This window comes from Ascaphus truei (genome assembly GCF_040206685.1).
Source record: "Ascaphus truei isolate aAscTru1 chromosome 12 unlocalized genomic scaffold, aAscTru1.hap1 SUPER_12_unloc_3, whole genome shotgun sequence".
In the NCBI taxonomy this organism is placed as follows: Eukaryota; Metazoa; Chordata; class Amphibia; order Anura; family Ascaphidae; genus Ascaphus; species Ascaphus truei.
Window position 1 is genome coordinate 292,084 of NW_027453839.1, and position 15,094 is coordinate 307,177.

At 48.2% G+C, this 15,094-nt stretch overlaps 1 protein-coding gene across 1 annotated transcript in view; it reads left to right on the forward strand.

Annotated features, from left to right (window-relative positions):
• Positions 1–15,094, forward strand: part of LOC142473654 (histone H1.11R-like) — a 205,696-nt gene that overhangs the window by 65,891 nt on the left and 124,711 nt on the right. The gene's annotated exons all lie outside the window — the stretch shown is intronic.

The following is a 15,094-nucleotide window of genomic DNA, read 5'->3' on the forward strand; positions in this document are numbered from 1 at the left end:
TTACCTCCCCAGCCAGAGTGGTGCCAGCCAAGGGGGGAAAATCATTCCAGCCAGCTGGGGGAAGCCATTGCTGAGTCCACACTGATAGGTGCTGCTCCCATTGACTCGTTTGTATTTCCCTCCACAGGCCCTTACATCTCTTAGCCCCACCTCATCTGATTGGCCAATTACAGATGAACCGTCACCTGCAATTCTACCATGATTTCCTATGGAAGCAGGGAATCTATGAAAGGGGAACCCAATCAGCATTCCATAGTTCACTCTGATCTTGCCGTCAAAGTGAACTAAGCGGTGAGCTCCAAGACTGTGCTGGAGACACCCAGACATGAGCCTGGAAGTCTAACCCAGTGGGACATTCAAAAGAACTTTTGTACTATGAACTGTATCTTGACAGAGAAGAAGTGGAGAGCAGGACTATTAAGCATTACTTTTGAAAGGTCTCTGCTGCAAATTGTACCAGAGAAGTCTAGACGATATTTGCCTCAACAGAGAGTGGAAGCAAGTCCCGGGTAAGCCTTCAATGTGGTGCTCAGCACCTAGCCAGCTCAGATCCCTTCCGTATGCCCCTGTTTTAGTGAGAATAGCTCAATTATGTTTTTTGTTTTGAGGTTGCTGGCTCTGGCTGGAATATAAAAATTTATTGAACTGCTTTGTCCTGTCTGGTCACAGTGATAAGTTCTGGTCTCTTGTGACAGGCCATATGACACATTCTGGTGCCTGCCACGTTTGCTGGTACTTGAATGTCCTACACTTGGGGTCCAAACTAATGTAGATGAATCAGAACATTACAGATTTTCATCAAGTAACATTTATTGTGCCATAAGGAAACACAATGTTTCGGCCTCAAACTGGCTTTTATCAAGTGAAAGGCCAGTTAGAGGCAAAAACAATGTGTTTCGTTTTGGCACAATACATTTAGCTTGATGAAAATCCATAGAGCTATGTTTCAGCTACATTCGTTTTGATTAATTCTGGATTATTGGCAGGCAGTCCGTGGAACCAGGACCACAGATATTAGTATCAGATTTTTCCCCCTCATTTTATGGTGTGTAGTATTTACCCTATTTTTCACTACACATGTGGTCCCAACCTTTTTGTGTCCAAGGCGCACACTTGAGAGTCCAGGAGAGTAGCAGGCAGCAACCAATTAACATACAAACATACAATTACCTTGGGGGTGGCCTCCAGTGTCACAGATGCGGAAGTTGTGCCCGACGTCCGGAGCAGAAGGAAAGAGCAAGAAGCACAACAGCTGTTGGCGGCACTGCGGCAAGCTACTCACTGGCAGCCAGCAAGCTACCCGTAGCTCACGATCAACATGTTTGCGACCCCTGATCTATGAAATGGCTAGTCACGGCCACCCACAAATGCTTGGCAGGCATCTTGGTGCGCGTTTGGGAACCCTGGCATATAGACAGGCAGCCTTACATCTATAGACTCAAACAAAAATGCAAACTCGTTCAGCAATGCACTGAACTTATCAAAGTTTAGTGAATAGGCCCCAAAGTGTCTAATAACCACACAAAGGATACCATAAATATTCACACCACTGTTGGTTGGGTAAAATGGAAGTCTTCTTGCCTCAGACTTTTATTCAATGTTTAGAGAGTTGCGATTCTCCTATAGAAGGTCCAATGTGACAAAGCTTTTTATGGACATTGTGTTTGACTTTGAGAAGGGCCTTTATGCTTGTAAATCCTGGCTCTAAGGCCCGGATGTTTAGATCACTTGTTTGTGGCTCTAGCCAGTAGCACAATCTTAGCTAGTAGCACAATCTGGAGGCTGACAAAATTCAGGGCCTCAGATACACAACTCTAAACTTAGTGGTCACATTTCGTCTCACACAAGTCTGCTTCCACGTTTACTTCTTCAGAGCGTCCTCTTTTTTTTCAGCCTCCAGATATTATTTCATTTAGACAAGGATCCTGGTATTCAGACCCACATACCTCTCTCTGAAAGTGCACGCTCACCCTGCCACAATTCTTGCAAAGGACACCAGAAAAAATAGCATTGAAATTATAAGGTAGAGTGACCATGTAAGTCTGCCAGGATCTTCAGGGAAACATACAAGTGTATTATGCAAAGTAGTAGACTGTCAGGTTTGTGCTCACCACAAACCAGGACTGGACTGCAGGGCTGAGGTGGGGATGGTTATACACCAACCTTAGACCACAAAGACGGGTCCGGAGTGCGAATTCCGTGGTCAAACGTAGCCGGGTCAGGATTGGAGAAGTCAGGGTTAACAATATATATCCAGGCCGGGGTTAGGGCAGGCGGCATAGGTGTAAGGAATCCGTTCCTGGGTTTGGTGGAAACCCTTTCCTTACAGAACTGTGCTGTTTCCAGACAACCTCCCCTCACATCCACCTGTGCTGGCAATTAGTGTTGCCCTGCCTTGGTGCTCTCTCATTGGAGGAATGCCCTCACACCTCTCTCACTGGCCTTCTTATACTCGGCTCTCACACTTCCTCAGTGCCGAGCATAGTTCTTTCTCTTAGAATGTAATTGGAGTGTTCGGTCCGGTTTCTGCTATTTCCCAACCACCCATTTCAGAGACAAGCACAATGTCCTTGGACCCCATGGAAACACCCAGTCTGACTCCTCAAGTACTCTCGGCAGTGTCCAGTATACCTTCCTCGGACTCTGGTGCTGTACTTAGTATAACCACTGTTGCTGTTCAATCCTTTGGTTCAGGAACAAACTGTTTCTCCACTGATTTTCCCGCAGCTTCTGTGATAACCAAGAATGACTTTAAGCTCCTCACTGCTGAGAACACTTTTTTCTTCCTAACTTCCCTATTACTCCATGCTTAGCCTTAGAGTCTGGCATTCCGACTCCTCAGATAATACTCTCTCGCTGTTTTTCCCACAGTATTCGAGGTATCCGCTACAGACTACATGGCTGCTACAACCAACTAAGGGTTATCTCTCTTGGAATCTTCTGTAGTGACTGTTTATCCTACAGATTCAAAGGACCCAGGGTTCAAAACCGAGTTACACTTCTCTGATTTTTCCACAATATTTCGGGTACCTACTACAGATCGCTCTACTTCAGCTGCAAACTCAGGCTTACCTTCCAGTGAGGTTTCGCTAGTACCTAATGTATCTACTGCTTTCAAGGACCCTGTGTTCGAAATAGAGATATCTGATACTGTCTCCCCAAAAGTGTCGCGTGAAGCCTCTGACTCTGGGACTTCCACTCCTCAGTCAAGTTCATGTTCTCCCGATCCTTCCTCTGTGCTTGAAATACCCAGTTCTAAATACAAGACTTCTGTTTCTAAATCAGGTTTACTGCTCACCTTGCTTCCTGCTGTACCGGATAAAGTCTGTATGGATCCAAGCTTTCTCACTTTGCTAGCAGATCCTATGCCCGCAGGGCCCCGTGTGGCGGCTGAGGTGTTTCCTCTGGATTTCATGTTGCCCTCGCCAAAGATTGAAACACCCCTATTGGACTGTTTCACCCCTGTGGTGTCCGTTCCTGTTTCTTGTCCTCCCACGGTGCATACGGGCATGTTTTTCTCTGCTTGTTCTTTGGTGCCTACTGCTCCCTTCCCTGATGTCCAGACTTCGGACCGGATGCTTCGTAGACTTCAGATGCCCAGGAATGCTGACCTATCGTTTGCCAGTGCCACGGCAGGAAACTACTTAAATACTATAACCTCCACTTTTGACTTCTTTGGGGGAACAGGCCTGGACTGTACCAAAGGGGTTGCGTCAATATCTTGCAGTGAACCCTCCAGCCCTATACCCTTACTAACAACGGTCCGGAATTCCTGGGGAGCAAAATATTCTCTCAAGCTTCTACGTACCGATTCCAGCAAAAACATTGCCTGTCCAGAAGGCCTCTCTGCTATATCCGACCAACAATCAGTGTTTTTGTCCTATACTCTCGGACTATTACTAGGGACCAGGCACCTGGCTGGTGTACTTTGGACTTCCCTGTTCGGGAATCACCTGCTTTTCCACAGCTCTGGATTTCCAAGACATTTTGTGTTGCTTTCCATATACCAAGTATTGCAGTGCTACTGCTCTCTGATCTAAAGATGGCGCTTGCCAATGATTTGTGGGATTATGGATCTACTCCTCGCCAAGACAGTTCAGGGACAATGATATGTCTCCCAGATCTATGAGTGGTCAAGTTCGCCCAGAGTTCTCACCTGAAAGGGGAGGGGGGGGTACTGTAAGGAATTCGTTTCTGGGTTTGGTGGAAACCCTTTCTTTACAGAACTGTGCTGTTTCCAGATAACCTCCCCTCACAATTACTGTCGCCCTGCCTCAGTGCTCTCAGTGGAGGAATGCACTCACACCTCTCTCCTGGGATTAGCCCGCTGGCCTTCTTATACTGTGCTCTCACACTGCCTCAGTGCCGAGCATAGTCCTTTCACTTAGGATGTTACTGTGTTTGCCACTAGCTACCTGTTTGGCCGCCCTGTTCCTGTATTCTTGTTCCTGATCCCTGTTCCTGTGACCTGCTGCCTTTTCCCATAGCAGAGGTCTGCCTACTGAGTCCAAGGTCTGCTGCTCTCGCCTCACAGAGGCCTGTTTTGGACTTCCGTGCTGAAGCGTTGGTTCGCCAACGCTGCCCGGAGGTGTGCCTGTTCCGGCCTCCTTCTCCCTTTGCTGCGACCGGTACCATGGGCCATTCCCACTCCTCGCACAGAGGCCACTCCCGCACTGCTGCTGCTCCTACGCTGAAGTGGAGCGCACCTGATTTCCTGTTGCCGAACCCCTGCTTGGATAACAATTTTTCTACTGTCTCCAACCAAGACCCATGCGTGTCAAAGGATTACCCTGGCCTCTCCAGGCCTGAACATGCTATGAACGACTACAAACTGCGCAATCCAGAACAGGCTTTTTGGCCTAAGGTCCGTGTATTCACAGCCCCACCTCAGCACCACGGTCCGGTCTTGGTTTGTGGCGAGCACAAGCTTGACAAAAGGAGCATAGGTTGAGGTCACAGACCGGGGTCAGCATCAGGGAGAGCGTCAGTGTAGGGTTTCAGCATAGGCACTGCAGTGCAAGGGGAGGTCTCCGGGACAGGAATCCTGCAGTGCAGGGGGTCCAGCAGGTGGTCCAGCACAGGAGGTCCTCAGAAACAGGAAGAGCTTTGGCAAGGGTGCTTCAGCATAGATGCTGCAGCGTAAACAAGGCAAACACTTAAGAGAACAAGGAAGCTTCAGCACAGGGGCTTCGGCACAGGAATGGACTCTGGACAAAGGAGGCTCCAGGATACAGGAAGCTTAAGCACAGGAAGGCAAAGAAGAGACAAGCAAAGGAGCTTGTGGTCAGCACAGTAACACCAAGAAAGGATTATGCTCAGCCACTTCCTGGGGGAAGGGCTGACCCTAAATAGCATAGGCAGCCAATAGGGACAGAGCTGCATAGCAGGCAGCAAGAAGCAGACTGCAGTGTGAGTCCAGACCCAGGTGATTCCAATTGCCAAGTATAGGGAGGCCTTTGTCTGGAAGCTCTGAATGCTTGTAAGGGTGAATTGCATCCAAAGCCAGGACCAGAACCCTAACATAGACATTCACTTTAATTTAAGATGTTACAGAGACAGAAGAACAGCACATTGAGAACATGAAGACATAATGCCATTTGAACTGCAACACCACATATGTGGTTTATATTATCAAATGCTCTTGTAATAAGAAATATATAAGCCTGACAAAGAGACTATGACAGTAGGGGTAAATGTGGCTGCTCTTTAATAAAGGTCAAACACACCATTATCCCTACCTGTCAATAATATGCTATATTTATTCATGTATGAATACAGTAGGGCCCCACTATTCAGTGTTCCGCTGATACTGTGGTACAGAGAAGGGGGCCGCCATGTCTGCGCATGAGGTCGCGCATGCACAGAAGGTGGATGTGCAGGTCTGCAGATGCGCAGAAAATATCCGGTTAGGGTCCGTAGAGCAGAACTTGCCGTATTAGCGGGGCCCGCCTGTAGTCACATATCTGTAAACTGTGACTACATTGGTCTGATGTTATATGTTGTAGCCTGGATTCAGCACTTTTGGAACCAGGAGTTAACCGATGTTAAATATGTTAAATGTGCGGATAATTGGTATATCAGTATCCAATCTAAACACAAGAGATCTTGGGCAAGATAAGGCGAGTGGCCTGAAATATTATCGAGCGTGGCAGGGCTCTGGACTCAGATGTGGGAAAAGTGGCTCCCCGCAGGGGTACCAGTGTTTGGTCCAGACACTGAGTCGCCTAAACCTTCAGGGGCTTTTGAGCGGACATAAGGAACCGTTGCCGGGAATGTGCCCTGTTGTTGTGATTCCCATTGGTCTATTCAAATGCCCCGCTAAACTTAAGCATGCCCCTGTGGGCTGTACTGGAAGTCTTGTAACCCGCCGTCACTAAGGATTGGTCCGATGCAGGCGAGCCTTCACTCACTGATTGGACCCTGAAGACTATCCGCCCTGGGATTAGCCGGCCCTCTTCTTCCTCCATGGTGGTGAATGGTGACTGAGGGATATACAAGTGGGAACCCGGCTTTGGCTCCAGAGTTATCAGAAAGCCAAAGTGGACACATTACATATTCAAAGTCGTTAATGGGTGATCCGGAGGGAAGCAATGGAAGAAACTTTGAAAATGCTGGCTCATGGAGAGCAAACCAGTGCTGCCCATACTACCAAGGACAGTGGCGCAAATTTGGGAATGTGGATGAGGGTAAATATTCAAGACAGATGTCCCCACACATAGGACTTTAGGTTGTTTGTTGTTCCCCGCGTTGGGTGAGTTTGTGTATATGTTTTATGTACTAGAGCAGGCCTGCACAACTCCAGTCCTCGAGGGCCACAAACAGGCCAGATTTTCAGGATATCCCTACTTCAGCACAACTGGCTCAATTAGTGTCTCAGTCATACTGAGCCACTAATTGAGCCAGCTGTGCTGAAGTAGTGATATCCTGAAACCCTGGCCTGTTTGCGGCCCTCGAGGACTGGAGTTGTGCAGGCCTGTACTAGAGGTTTGTGAAATATTCTAATGCATTCCCTTTTGTTCAACTCTGCAGTTCTGTCTAGTGTACGGATCCCCCGGTGTAATTGTCATGGTCTCCCGTGACAAAGTGTTTCAAGCACAGCCCAAAGGTGCAGGCTTAAGCACAATGGGAAATTCAAAATGACCACCAGGAATCATGCCGACAGGGCCAATACCCAGCAACGGCTCCCAGGGCCGGCCTGATACCTCCCACAGAGAAAGACTACTAAGAGTCTGGGATGAACAAAGGCTCCGCTCCTCGAGCCATCGTTCCCTAAACCAGAGTACACACCCCTCCTGACTAACAATGTCTTAAGCACTTCACCCACACCCATTTGGATAACAAACCCAGATTTCTGTGTGTGCATGCTGGCTAAGGCCACGTCCATAGAGGAGTTACTAGCCCTGCACACAACTCGGGGGGGGGGGGGGCGGAGGGGGGAGGCATCTGCCTGAAAATCGGAGTATTTGAATGTTCCTCCAGATATAACGGCACCAAGCCCAGCGGGGGATATTCTGCTATCCGGGGAATCCATTGCCGAGCTCCCGCCTGTAGCCGCTGCTACCATTGACCAGTTTGTTGATTGGTTCCAGTGCAGCACCCCTCACATAATAAAGGTGAAGCCCGCCTGGCTGCCACAAAGCCGTGTGTAATGGTCACCTCTGTAAGGCTCATTTTGCCTGGAATGTAAAGTATTGTGTGTAACCTATTCCAGATGAGAGCTATATCACTGTGTGATATTTGGAAGGGGGGAAACTGTGTCTTGGGGAACAGGGATTGTTCCCATACAGTTAGTAAGGCAACCAGCACTGTCCTTTTGTGTTAGCATTTCTCTGCATGCAGACACAGTAATTCACTTAGCTAAGATGCATGCAGAGAAATGCCGGTTTGTGTCAGAAATCGGGAGCGGCTTAGTACCTTGACTATGGTGAGTGGGGAAGGGTTGTGATTCAGGTACGGAGAACTGGTTCTCGGCAGTGCAGACCCTTTGTTTACCCGAGACGCTAAGGCACCTACCCAGCGGGACGTATGGGGCTCGCCAGGGAGCCATTGCCGGGTCTGAGCCCCATAGCACGATTTCCAATGGTCAGTTTGAATTTCTCGCTCGCCAGACGCTCACTCCACGATGGGCGCCCTAAAGTCCTTAAGCCGGTCCCTTATATGATTGGTGCAGCCTGGCGAGCTCTTGTCCTTTGATTGGCTGCACCGTCACAATATGCCCTTTGATTGGCCGGTGGCCCCTGCTCCATGGAAACAATAGGCAACCGAGGGCTATGTAAGGGGAGCAGCCAATCAGAGTACCAGACAAGTTTTGGAGTTGATCTGAGACGCGACTGGCTGGTTTTTTGAAAGTGCTATTGGACAAATAGCACAGAGAAGCAGGAGGAGGAGCTAAAGCAGGCCCCTGCACATAGTTCAGTCTATATTCTCCTCCAGGCCCAGTTGGTGAGTGTACATGGTGTGTTTTGTATGTTTGCAAGATATACATTTTTGTTTATTCAACTATTGTGTCCTGTATTGAAAGTTCTGGTCTCCCGTTACAGTTGTAATTTACCCTATAACAAATTTCATATGGCCGGGGTGTATCTATGTTAGTGGAACCTGATCAGAGTGCCAGGTCTGTCTGATCCTAGCGTGGAAGTGAACTAAGTGGTGTGCTCCGAGGCTGTGCTGGAGACACCTGAAACCGAACTGGGAGTCTAACCGAGTGGGACATTATAAGTGCTTCTATGCAGAGTTGCCGGAGAAGCAGAGAGCAGGACTTTAAAGTTGAGAATTTGAAAGTTCTCTGCCACATATTGCACCAGAGAGGTCTCGAAGGTCCCTATCCCCTTACATAGATTACCTTGTGACCAATCACAGTGCAGATGTTGCACAGCAACCATCACTCCTGGCCCTGCGCTCTGGGCAGTGTGAATAGCCATAATCAGTGGTCATCAAATCACCCAAAAATCTACTTGACGGACCAAAAAAATCTACTCGCCACCTAGCCCTACCCTAGTCTCGCCCCACCACTAGTCCCACCCCCAAGGCCCGCTTTAAAAAATGTTTTGAATAAATTCCTAGTAAGAACAACATTCGTTGTTGACATAAGTTTATTTATTGTATTACATTATACTACAATTAGTCCTTGTTAAGTGTATGTGTGTATATGTGTGTGTATGTGTGTGTATATCTGTATCTGTGTGTGTATGTATATGTCAGATTTAGAAAAAAAAAGCCAGGTGTGAATGACTAGTTTCCTGAACCCTTTAAGCAGTGTCTGGACGTCCCCGCTTCACAATATCTAAAGCAGCAATCTCACCTGGAATCTTACCTGATCCGCAGTCTTTCAATGTCCAGGTACCCTCATTCCCGCAATGTTATATGTTGGAGGGGAGGTGTTCCCTACCTGTCTTCTGGGTTAGGAGGGATTCCGATGTCTCCCGTGTGAAGCTTGAGTCAGATCTGGAAGAAAGAAGTATAGGAGAGTGAGAGAGACAGAGAGACAGAGGGGGCAGAGAGACTGAGAGAGACAGAGAGGGCAGATAGAGAGACAGACAGAGGGGGCGGGAGAGAGAGAGAGACAGAGGGGGCGGGAGAGAGAGACAGAGGGGGCGGGAGAGAGAGACAGAGGGGGCGGGAGAGAGAGACAGAGGGGGCGGGAGAGAGAGACAGAGGGGGCGGGAGAGAGAGACAGGGGGTGGGAGTGAGAGAGAGGGGGTGAGAGAGAGAGACACAGAGGGAAAGGGAGAGAGGGGGAGAGGGGGAAAGGGAGAGAGGGAAAGAGAGAGGGGGCGGGAGGGAGAGAGAGAGAGGGAAAGAGAGAGGGGGCGGGAGGGAGAGAGAGAGAGAGGGAAAGAGAGAGGGGGCGGGAGAGAGAGAGAGAGAGGGGGCGGGAGAGAGAGAGAGAGAGGGGGCGGGAGAGAGAGAGAGAGAGGGGGCGAGAGAGAGAGAGGGGGCGAGAGAGAGAGAGGGGGCGAGAGAGAGAGAGGGGGCGAGAGAGAGAGAGGGGGCGAGAGAGAGAGAGGGGGCGAGAGAGAGAGAGGGGGCGAGAGAGAGAGAGGGGGCGAGAGAGAGAGAGGGGGCGAGAGAGAGAGAGGGGGCGAGAGAGAGAGAGAGAGAGACAGTCTTGATTTATCAGTAAACAAGATTGGTTTTATAACATGGTAGTGTGAGAGAAATTCTTGTATAGAGTACCTGCGAAGACTAACTCCCCCTTTGGCAGGATCTGTCGCAGGTGGAGGCGCTGCACCGAACATATACATATATACATATACATACATATATACATATATACATATATGCATATACACACATACACATACACATACATACATACATCCCGGGCTCTCCGTAACAGCTTGCCAAGCGATAGGAAGCAGGGTTACACCTGGAAACATCTGGATACAAAGCAGAATAACAGACACCTGGCCATTCAGAATGGCAACATCTGGAAAAACTACTTCAAGGACCTTTACCAAGAAATCCCAGAAGAAAACCTGACACAAGAACAAAAACAAATCTTCACCAAACAAACATCACTGGAGAACACTATAAAATATAACCAAAACCCTCTGGACATACCAATCACAATCCAGGAAATAAAAGAAAAAATAAAACTAATAAAAACCAAGAAAGCCAGCGGACCAGATGGCATTCTACAAGAGATGCTGAAGTATAGCAATCCATCTATACAAGAAGCAATACTGAAAATGTTCAACCTGGTCCTCACTACTGGCTACTTCCCTGAACTATGGAACGAAGACTGATAACCCCTATGCACAAGAAAGGAGACAGGCTGGACCCATCCAATTACAGAGGAATCTGTGTTAGCAGCACCCTGGGGAAACTGTTCAACAGCATCTTGAACAGCACAATCCTCACCTTCCTGACAGAGCAGTGTACTGAGTAAAAGCCAGACAGGCTTCCTGCCAAACCACTGCACCACGGATCACATCTATACCCTACACAGCCTGATTAATAAGCACGTCCACAACACCAACAAGTGCAAAATCTTTGCTTGCTTTGTGGACTTCAAAAAAGCCTTTGACTCCATCTGGCAGCCAGGCCTATTGCTGAAAATACTAGAGAGCGGAATAGGGGGGAGAACATACGACACAATCAAAAGTATGTACTCTGAAAACAAAGGCTGCGTGAAAGTTAATAACTAAAGGACTGACTTCTTCCATCAAGGCTGTGGAGTTAGACAGGGCTGCAGTCTGAGTCCCACACTTTTTAACATTTACATCAATGAGCTTACAGCAGCCCTAGTATCTTCCTCAGCACCTGGGCTCAACTTGGCTGGAACTGAGATTAAGTCTCTACTATACACAGACGACCTGCTCCTGCTGTCTCCAACAGAACAAGGCCTCCAACAGAAACTGGCAATACTAGAAAAATTCAGCCAGGCCTGGGCACTCTGTGAACCTAGAAAAAAACAGAATAATGGTATTCCAGAAAAAATATAAAAAACATCCAACCATATCGCAATTCACACTGGACGACAATGCACTGGAACAGACAGCGAGTTACACATACCTAGGTCTAACAATCAGCTCATCAGGGAAATTCAGCCTGGCCATAAATACACTGAAGGAGAAGGCCCGCAGAGCATTCTACACAATAGAGAAACAGATGTACCACCTCAAACCACCAATACGAATCTGGATGAAAATATTCAACAGCATCATCACACCCATCCTTCTGTATGGCAGCGAGGTGTGCGGCCCTGTAACATTCCCAGACTCCACAAAATGGGATACCAGCCCAACAGAAATACTGCATCTGGAATTCTGCAAAACACCTTCTCCAAGTACACAGGAGTACATCAAACAATGCATGCCGGGCTGAGCTGGGCCGCTTTCCTCTACTGCTCACTGGACAGAAGAGAGCACTGACATGCTGGGCCCACCTAAACACCAGCCATCCACAGTCTTACTGCTACAGAGCAATGAGAAGCCAGGACCTCCTCACTAAACACTGTGCCATCAAATAACTTGTCCTCTCACTCCAAGGACAAAACCCCACACAGATCAACAACCTGCCGAAAAAATAAATCAACTCAATCGCCAACGAAATAAAGAAGCGGTATGTGACTAGGTGGGACAATGAAATCCAGCGCTCAAAGAAGCTGGAAACCTACCACAGCCTACAGAGAGAATAGAACGAAATCACCTTGTGCCGAGAGGGAAGATGAATCAGCGGGCACTACGGTGCAGTAAAAATCGATGAGGCTGGACTGTGCTACAAAAGAATCCTTTATTGAAACATGGATAAAAATTGAGAGGAGGGAAGAGAACCCCTGCACCTCTAACGCGTTTCACCCGCAATCTGGCTTTTTCAACTCTATAGAGGTGCAGGGGTTCTCTTCCCTCCTCTCAATTTTTATCCATGTTTCAATAAAGGATTCTTTTGTAGCACAGTCCAGCCTCATCGATTTTTACTGCACCGTAGTGCCCGCTGATTCATCTTCCCTCTCGGCACAAGGTGATTTCGTTCAATTCTCTCTGTAGGCTGTGGTAGGTTTCCAGCTTCTTTGAGCGCTGGATTTCATTGTCCCACCTAGTCACAGTCCAGCCTCATCGATTTTTACTGCACCGTAGTGCCCGCTGATTCATCTTCCCTCTCGGCACAAGGTGATTTCTTTCTGCTCTCATTCAGCTGGAGCACACAGACCCGGATATACACATGGACATATGTGAGTACTATCATGCTTTAAAGTGAGCTGCCCCACTACCATTGGTTTATTTTGTTCTTGGTGTACATCAGAGGTTTGGGGGGGTCCTAGGATATCCCCCATACAACTCTCTTTACCCTTGCTTAACCGTGGTTCATCTAGGGGTTAATGCCTAAGCTCTAAGCATGCATCAAGGACATTATGTGTTCCGGTTTGCAGTGAATTAAACAACATATTTTCTGTGCATTAATGGGTATATGCTCTGTAACACTAGTTACTTTTGGGGTCCTAACCTCAACATCTTCTATCTACAGAGAGAATACACTCTGGCACCCTACCTACTGAAGGTAAAAGACCCAAAGCAGAGACAGAACCTGGGCCAGTACAGAATAAGTGCCCATAGACTAGAAACAGGCAGACACAGACAGAACTGGAAGCCCCGGGAGATGAGACTGTGCCAAAGATGTGAGCTAGGAGAGGTAGAAGATGAAACACACTTCCTGTTGCGTTGCACACAATACTATGAAATGAGGAGTGCCCACCTAGAGAAACTCACTGCACTTATCCAGAACTTTAATAATATAGAGGAGAACCAAAAAATAGCGATCCTCCTGGGAGAAGATGAAACCACAGCAGAACTGGCTGCACACTATGTCAGCACCTGCCACAGGCTGAGAAACGTCCACTAACCCCCACACCCCTGTGTGAAACTGTTACCCATATACTGTGCAACCATTATACCCTATCCCCTAGTATTCATGTAATCATTGTCCCCCACCCCCTATTATTCACGCGAGGGCGAGGCAGAGGGCGAGACAGAGGGCGAGACTTCAACTTACACACACACTTACACACTCCACTCTGGTATGCTGCATCTCCCTCCCCCCCCCGCCCACTCTCTTTCCTGCCATGAGTGAGGATATCCAGCCTGGGGGGCTCCCACCGTCCGCCTCGCCCGCGATACACATGGAAGCAGCAGCAACACGAGCAGCACTTCCTCCAGCCACACAGCGCCGCTCCGCAGACACATCCAGCTAAAGCCACAATCTCCAGGCCTCTCTCCGCCTCTGGTCCCGGCAGTTGCTAGGAGATCCTTAGTGCGGGAGGGCGTGCCTGTATGCGCCTGCGTTGGTGTGTGGTGTAGCGTAACTGCAGTGCCTCCAAGGGATGTCTTCGGCTGGGCTATCCTTACGGCGTCCCGCGTTGCTAGGTGACCCGCTTGATCGTGTCCCGGCATCCTGAAATGAGCCACAGCACAGCAACGGCACTCTACAGGGGGTTAAATGCACTCCTCCGGGCGATCGGGGGTTGCATTTGTCGAACACTGGCTATAATCATGTGTGTGCATGGTCCATCTCAGCTTCAAACATTCTCCGGATTGGACAGCTGATTAAAGAGACAATGCTGAATGGCCTAGCCGCCCCCTCTCCATGGTTTTGTATGAGAACCAAACCTATATAAGCCCAGAAAGACTTCCAGAGATTCAGAGAAACTCTGCGTCCGGTGGAACCGTTTGTTGACTGTTTTGAAGCAACATGCTCCAGCTGCTGGAGGTCCTCACCCAAGCCTTTCTTAGTTCCAGAGGCCTCACAGTCTGCAAGAACTTAACCACAGGATAAGCAAGCTTAAGCGACATCATGAACTCTAGTAAGAGTTTATGTTCTATGTTTTCCCCTTTTAATTTCTATTGGGCTAGGCCTGTACTATTACCTATTCCTAATAACTCGTCCCCCTAGGATCCCTAGAAATGGTGTGATCTGCATGCGGGTCATGACAATGCATATGCAGAAAACACGTCCCCATCAAGCTCTTGCAATATCCACAACTGGGTGTCGTCTCTCAGACAGAGGTAAATAAGGTTTATGTGCAATGCAGCAAGTAAAGTGTGGCATAGATTTCCATATCCCAGTGGTCAGCCAACTACGTTACAGATGCACATCATACACAGATACAGTTGTATTGAGGCATACTCACAGACACCATGCAATGCCGATTTGGCAACCAATTGTTTCCTGGCTGGCGAGAGCTGCTAACCCCTATTTGTAGTAGCACTGGTACTGCTTGTTGACTTCCACAATGGAGGTTGAGTATTGCCGGTAGACCGTGTAATCTTCAGCAGCACACCTTCAATTATAAATGCCATTTACAATGAATGTGTTGTATTACATACAAGCTTCATTACCCTGTCAGAGAGACGACAATACGTCCAAGGGGTATGGACATTCCAAGAGCTTGATCACAACTGTTATAATGCAGACAAATACTTTTTGAACTCAGAACAGCTCAAGATACTTCAACAAGTGGGGCGGATTACTTGGCACCAAAAGTCCCCTATGGCCTATTATGGAGACTGAACCAAAACAACATTGTAATTGTGCATTAGGTGAGACTTATATATGTTTGTTGAAGGGCATTCAGGGAGACATACTTCCAATTATA